Source organism: Hakea prostrata, chromosome 3 (assembly GCF_041222555.1).
Source record: "Hakea prostrata isolate BN-2017 chromosome 3, UWA_Hpros_2, whole genome shotgun sequence".
In the NCBI taxonomy this organism is placed as follows: domain Eukaryota; kingdom Viridiplantae; phylum Streptophyta; class Magnoliopsida; order Proteales; family Proteaceae; genus Hakea; species Hakea prostrata.
Genome location: NC_142602.1, coordinates 68,455,299 through 68,463,146, shown reverse-complemented (window position 1 = coordinate 68,463,146; position 7,848 = coordinate 68,455,299). Strand labels below are relative to the sequence as shown.

The window sequence follows — 7,848 nt, the reverse complement described above, 5'->3', positions numbered from 1 at the left end:
GCTAGCACCGCGACACAAAAAAAGAAAAAGAGAATCTATTGGAGCCCAAGGTCTTCAGTCCCAAAAGTCCTTTCATGGTTTTGAAATTTTTGATTCAGAGTCTCTAATAAGATTGACATTTGGTAAATTTGATAGCTATGTAACCCTAAACTCCACATGCTATCAATCACTTATATAAATCAAACACCCAAGCACCCATCCTCCTTATCACCACAACTTCTTTCACTATTGATCATTTGAACATCTCTTGCAAAGCTATGTTCTCACATGACATTATGAAAACTATGATGGCCTCATCTTCATTGTTTTCTTCCATCTCTACTTCATCATCACCTTCACCTCAATCATCCCTTGCCACTCATGATCCATTACGTGAAGATGAATCTCCTCCTCTTGTGATCAGACCTTGTGGCGCTTGCAAAGGCCTCCGTCGGCGATGTGTCGCGACATGTATCCTTGCACCATATTTCCCCCCTACCCAACCCTTCAAGTTCTGGGCTGTGCACAGGGTTTTTGGAGCTAGCAATGTCTCCAAGTTCTTGCAGGTAAGCTATCTACTTCTGGGTGTCTTTGTCACCTCAAAAGGTTATTAGGGTTCATGGGTGCACCACTGTACTTGTAATTGCAGGGAACTCCAGAGTCTCAGAGGGCAGATGCAGTGCAAAGCATGGTGTACGAGGCAACAACAAGGATTAGAGACCCAGTTTATGGATGTGCAGGTGTAATTTGCAGTTTACAGAAACACATAAACCAGCTTCAGATGGAGTTAGCAACTACAAAGGCCCAACTTCTCAATGTAACATGTCAACAGGAAAAGGAAAACATAGTAGCGACCAACACATGCATGGAGATGAAAGAACGACGTCCCTCGTTAGAAGACTTCAAGAATAGCGAAATCTTCTCATGGGATAACTCATTCTTTCCTTTTGATGATGAGACAGATGCTTTAGGCTTCTAGGGTATAGTTTGTGTACGTATGGTAACAAAGAATGGCGTGTAAATAAACCAATTTTTAGGTTTCATTCGAGCTAAATTAACTGTGCCTCCACCATATTTTTGTTTCAGGACATATTTACTCAGACCTGCATTATTCTTGAACTTCCTTTTTTCTCTTTCTTCTGGTCCTCATCGTACTTCTCTGGGCAACTTGGGCGTTCTTGCTCCATTTAGGTATGTGTCTACATGATGGATAAGACCACACAGGAAAATTATGGATGACCCATTAGTTCTCTCTTTCGTATAGTTTATGTTTTGCGGTTGTAAACTATTTATAAAGGGATAATTACTGTTCTTGTTTTTTCTAATAAAATCTTATTTCTGTTGCCCCCTTCCTTATAACGGTGTTAAGTAGCCGTTAAGTTTGAATATGTAATGTCTAATTTGCCCTTTATTAAAATTAAGAAATCAAAAGGCGATACTATCCAATTTATAAAAACCAAATTAAATGTCAATTTTACCCTAACATTTATTTTGAATTAATGAAATGGGCAAAATTCAAATCCAATTGGTTTCCCACCTTCCTAAACTTCATTTATTTTGAAAATATTAGGTGATATTCAGTTTCCAATTTGAGTTGAATTCGATTTTTCTTCCTCTTTCGGTTTCTATTTAAGTTTTATTCAATCATTCTTTCTTTACCTGGTTGGTTTTTTTTTTTTTTTTTTTTTTTGAGAATAAAATGAATTTTATATATATATTCTCCATAGTTAATTAAGGATACCATTGTAACTTGACAAAAGGGTAAATAAATGAAGAGATAAGTATAAGGGTATTTTGGGGTTTTTAAGAAAATATAAAGATGCCACATCATCAATAAACTAATGGAACTTCACAGTAGGGGGGCAATAGTAATTGTAGGCAAAGTTAAAGGTTAAATTAGTAATTTTGAAAAGTACAAGGGATAGAGTAGTAATAAAATCAAAGTACAGCGGGGCAATAGTAATTATCTCATTTATAAATCATCAATTATGAGAATAACCTTGACCAAAAAAAAAAAAGAGGGCAATTTGTGAGAATAGCATAATGAGCTACAAATAGTAATCGTTTGGCAACTAATTGACATGATGTATTATATTATAAAATAAAAAGCATGTTTGGTGACTTTATTCTAGTTGAGTAAAGAATATTAAATGTATTATCGATTCAGTTTTACCTTGTAAATATGTTTAGCAATTAAAATAAACATACATATTTAATAAGTTTGAAGCAGATTTAAGTATCTATCGAATTGTATCTGTTTTAATGTTCGAAGATTTTAAGTTCCTTCATAATTCACAGCTTTGTGTGGCTTGATTTGGTTCCAATTTTACAAAATCTTGACTGAAAACATGATCTAGTACTAAACTTATTTGGCTTAGTTTTGGTGTTTCAAGCATGGGCCAAGCTATATTGGGGCCAAGGAGCCATGTCCCCCCCCCCCTCCTTTTTTTCTTTTAATTTTTTAAAATTTCCTTCTCTTCCTTTCCAATTTTTTGAAATTTTCCCTACAATCCTCTTTCCATATGTTAAATATTAGCACTTACCACCAATTTTTTGAAATTTACCACCCATTCTCTTCCTGGAATTTTGAAAATTTCCGTCTAACTCTCTTTTGCATGTGTGAAATATCAGTACTTGGCTTATTGATTAGAAAAAACTTTTAAGATAAAGATGTCAAGTAGAAACTAGTTGTGTTTTGTGTGAAAGATCAATTCTTGGCTTCTCTCGATTTTAAACCCTATCTTTGACTCTGGTTTCAAGTAAGTTTAATTTGGCTAATTCACCCCAGTTTGTTTTGTTTAGGCCAATCAACATCTCTACAATATCATAGAATTGAAGATTTGGAGTGAGGTGGAGCTTAGAGAAACATACAGAGAGGAAAATTTTTTCTTATAGTTTTGTTGTTATTATCCTTTTATCCTTACTAAGTAGTAGTATAACTTCTACATATTTCTACCAATGGTTGTTCTCTTTTGATCCAAATTCTTGTACCCGATTTGGAAGATGGACCTGCACCAACATATTTTGGTGGGCGACCCAAATGACCCGTTTGTGGAGATTTGTGGTTGAAGTGGAGGGCTTGGGCCTGCTTGTAGCCCACCACTGATCTCGGTCAGTTGAGGGGGTGCAGGGACGGAGCCCTTGCGGTATGGTATGACCCAATCCGATGGGTTGACCCATTTACTCGATTAGAGTCTATACATATATATCTTATGTTCACCCACCACATTATTGAGAGATTTGGGATTTTTTTTATTAGGGTTTTGGGTGAGAGTTCTTGTAATGCCATTCTTGGCTATTGATTGTGAGATCCCCTTTTGCTCTTCTTCTACATAGTGAAAACTCTTCTTCTTTGCTCGTGGACGTAGCATACCATATCAGTGTGTGAACCACATTAAATCTTTGTGTATTTTCATTTTTGTTTATTTTTCGATTAGTTATTTCATGGTGTTTGTTTCAACAAATTGGTATCAGAGCTTTTAGTTGTTTTCAATCTATACATCCATGGCTTTTACATCAACGAAATGCAATATTGAAAAATTTGATGGGAGCATCAATTTCAATTTATGGCAAGTTCCGATGTTAACGGTTCTTCCTCAGCAAGGAGTGAAGAAGACCATACTTAGGAAACCAAAGAAACTTGAGGCTATTTCTGAAGAAAATTAGAATGATATGGATGATCGACCCTCACCGCAAATCAGTTATACCTATAGAACAAAGTTCTGCAAGAAGTTCTCTCGGAGAAAACAACGGCAAAATTGTGGTAAGTGTTGGAAAGTTTGTACGTCACGAAATCCCTGACTAACAAGTTGAGGTTAAAGCAATAATTATGTACTTTGCATATGGGTGAAGGTGCTTCTTTCAAATCTCATATTGTGACTTTTAACTCTATCACTACTGATCTGCAAAAGATAGATGTTAAAATTAATGATGAAGTTTTAACCTCATTATTGTTATGTTCATTGCCTCCATTAGACAAGCACTTTAGAGACAATCTTAATTGCAGATGCCAATACAAATCTTCTGAGTAAACAGAAAATTGATGATGAATTGACATCAACCAAATCTGAGGGTGTTGGTTTGACGGTTATAGGTAGAACTACTGAGAGGAATTCTGATAGTGACAAGAAGAAGTCTAGGTCAACAAAAACTTGACCTATAGTTACTGTAAGAAAAAGAGGCATACCAAATTTGAATGCTACAAGCTTTCAGAACAAACCAAAAGCAAGTGGTGGTACCAATAAACCAAAGAAAGAAACCTCTGCAAAAGCTAGTGTCGCTGAAGATGGAAGTGATTCTAAGATGTAATTGGTGTCTGATGAAAGAGTCAGTTCACAAAAGAATAGATCCTTGACTCTAGGTGTTTCCACCATATGTGCTTTAACCGTGAATGGTTCTCTACTTACGAATCTTTTCGAAGTGAAGTTGTATCGATGGAGAATAATTCTCCTTGTAATACAGTTGGGAAGGAGAATATCAGAATTAGAATGCATGATGATATTATCAGAACTCTAACTGATGTCTGGCATGGGTCGCACGACATCAATACCCCCACCGATAGAGTGATGATGTGACAGGGTACCTAACCATACTCTTCTAGACCTCCTAGTCATGGCAAACAGTAACCGTAAAAAGTGCTGGGGGCATCAAAAAACAATGTCCCATAAACAATCATCTTGTATTATGTAATTTCAGAACATAATCATCATTTTTAAGTCTTATAACAATAACATGTATATCAATATGCAAGTTTCAAATCAAATAAGAAATTGAGCAACTATGGTTATGTTCAAACAGATGTCCTCACCTTGCTATTGATTCGCAACTTTGAACGACACTTAGAGGGTAGCTTCATGCTTCCCATAAAGTTCTAATAACATGATGCTTCAATGTTAGAAAGAACCCTAGAGGTCCTATATCGAAAAGAGAAATAAAACCTGAAACAGAGGGAGTGGTTAGTTGGGCGGGTTGCCTGGGGGGACCAAGGCAGCTGACTAGGGGTACTTGGTTGCTTGGGCTTGTCACTTGGGGCAACCAAGTCAGACAACCAATCTTCGACTACTAACAGAGTCAACTCAGATGGACAGTAGGCTTCCAGATTGGGTTCTAAACTACTCCAAAAACGCATAAAAGATTATAAAATAGTAATAGAACATGATCTATCATGATTTAGGGATACAACAACGCAAGATAAACAAAAACCTAGCAAATCCTAAGTTACGTATTTTTCAAAATCAATCCTAAAGAATCACGGATGATCCAAAGTGAATGGGGATTCACTCTAGGGCAAAGAGAAGAGATGAACTAGGTTGATACAATAACTAGAAGCCTTTTACTAGGTCTAATTAGTAGGAAGAATCAACGGTGGAAGAAAGTTAGAAGAAAGGAGATGAGTACTAACCTTTGAGAAAATTAATCGCTGCACGGAAAGCATTTCAAAAGATCTCCACATTGCCTTTTACCTTTGCGAAGTACTCTCTGATGAGTATGGATCATAATGACACGTTTTAGAATGAAAACACCTTAAATAGGGCCTCAAAAATTGGCGGCTCATGATTGGCGGGTGTGCATAACGTGTTCCATGTGTTGATGCTATGACAATACATCTTCTATAGCAAGAACCTGAACGTTTAGGTGTGGACCTCTCCTATGAAGAAGAACTAGTTGAGGTTTTGGATCGTAAAGATAAGCAGTTGTGGAACATGACCATTGTGAAATCCCCTAAGATCTTAACCTAAAAATCCATACTATAGGTCCAAAAAGTCGAAGTACGGGTAGAAGGCAATTGGATTGGAATCCAAACAAATGGAAGTAGATGGAGATGATGCTGAGTTGGGAGTTCTATCAGAGTTTGGAAGGAAACTAACTCGAACGTCAACGAATTTGGTCGATGGATCAAGTGTTCATTGATGAAATATGTGGAAGGGCCCGAATATCAGGTAAGACCCTTTTGGAGAGTAGAATAGGAGCTAGGCCAGAGCCCTAGGCTTTCTAGAATTTTAGTTTTTTAAGCCCTAATTAAGGTGTGTTCGTACTAAAACATATCATTATGATCCAAAGTCGTGAGAGAATGTCGAGCTTATCCAGAGAACTCTACATGAAGGTGAAGGGCAATGTGGAAGTCACTCGAAATAGTTTCTAAACAACGATTTACTTTCTTGAAGTTTAGTATTCATCTTCTTCTTTCTAATTCTCTTCTATGATTGTTTTCTCCTACTATCTAGACCTAGTTGAAGGCTCCTAGTTATTGTATCAACCTAATTCTTCTATCCTCTTTACTCTAGAGTGAGTCCCCATTCACTCTAACTTATCTGTGAATCTTACGGATCAATTTTAGAAATTTCAATTTTGCCCTTTTTTCTCAGAACCAGGATGGTTGCCTGGGGTGAGTAGGCTAATTGACCAGCCCATGGAACTTAGTTCTAGAAGGAGAATCGAGTCCCAAAAAGCCCATGGCTATGCCCTAGCTCCTCTACACTCTAAAAGAGTTTTACCTGATTTTTAGGACCTTCCTCATGTGTCATCAATGAGCACTTGATCCATCTACTAAACCTGTCAACGTTCGAGTCAGATCTCCTTCCAAACTCTGATAGAACTCCCAACTCATCATCATCTCTATCTACTTCCATTGGTTCATATTCCAATCCAATGGTCTCTACCTGTGACCCACAGTTGTCTTTTACCTGCACTTCGGGTTCTTGTACCTACAATATTGATTTTCGGGTTAGGATCTTTGGGGATTTCACAACTACAATCATTGGATGCATTGCAACAACTTCATCAGTTTCTGATTCAGATACTACAAAATTATGACATGTAAGACTAGGCCATATGACTGAAAGAGGGATGACTGCATTGAACAAAAGGAGTCTTTTGTGCGGTCAGAGTACAGGAAATATGGAGTTATGTGAGCATTGTGAGTTTGAAAATCATAAGAGAGTTAGTTTCAGTACTACTATTCACAGGACCAAAGGATTTCTGAGCTACATTCATTAAGATTTTGAGGGTCATCCAAGGTAATTTTCAAAAGGAGCTGCTGCTAGTGCCAGGTATTTACTTACCTTTATTGATGACTATTCTAGGAAGGTCTGGGTCTACTTCTTGAAGCACAAAAATGAATTATCTTTTACTTTCAAGTAATGAAAGATTTTGATTGAGAAGCACACCGGGAAGCAAATTAAAAGATTGAGAACAGACAATGGCCTAAAATTTTGTGAAGAAGACTTCAATGAGTTTTGCAGGAAAGAGGGAATTGCAAGACACCATACAGTTGTGAAAACACCTCAGTAGAATGGAGTTGCAGAGCATATGAATAGAACCTTGTTAGAAAAGACAAGGTGCATGTTGTCAAATGCAAGATTAGGCAAGGAGTTTTGGGCGGAAGCAATCAGTAAATCAGCATGATTGGTAAATAGGTCTCCTTGCACAACGATTGAGTGCAAAACTCCAAAGGAGGTATGGTCAGGTAAACCTGTTGATTACAATAATTTAAAAGTTCTTGGTGTCTTGCTTAAAATGAGATTTTATTTTTATTTTTATTTCAAGTCTACCTCTGCTTTAAAAATACACCCTTCTTTTTTCTTTCTTTTTCTTCGTTTCTCCTTATAAATGGTTTCCGTCTCTATCCTATCACAATTTTAGACTTTCACCTGAAAGAGTTTTTTAATTTTTTTTATTTAGAGAGAGAGAGAGGTATTTGGAAAATGTAGAGAGTAGGCTAAACACCAGAGGTATTTGGAAAATGTAGAGAGTAGGCTAAACACCAAGGGGATAAAAGAATTTCAGGTAGTCTTGTTGATGCAATTTTACAGTTATCCCTTAAAACATGTGTAACTTTTCTTTCGGGAAGAGTTACGAGACCCAAAACCT

General features: G+C 36.9%; 1 pseudogene; it reads left to right on the top strand.

Annotated features, from left to right (window-relative positions):
* Positions 1-287: 287 nt before the first annotated feature.
* On the top strand, positions 288-958 carry LOC149022871 (LOB domain-containing protein 11 pseudogene; annotated as a pseudogene).
* Positions 959-7,848: the final 6,890 nt, after the last annotated feature.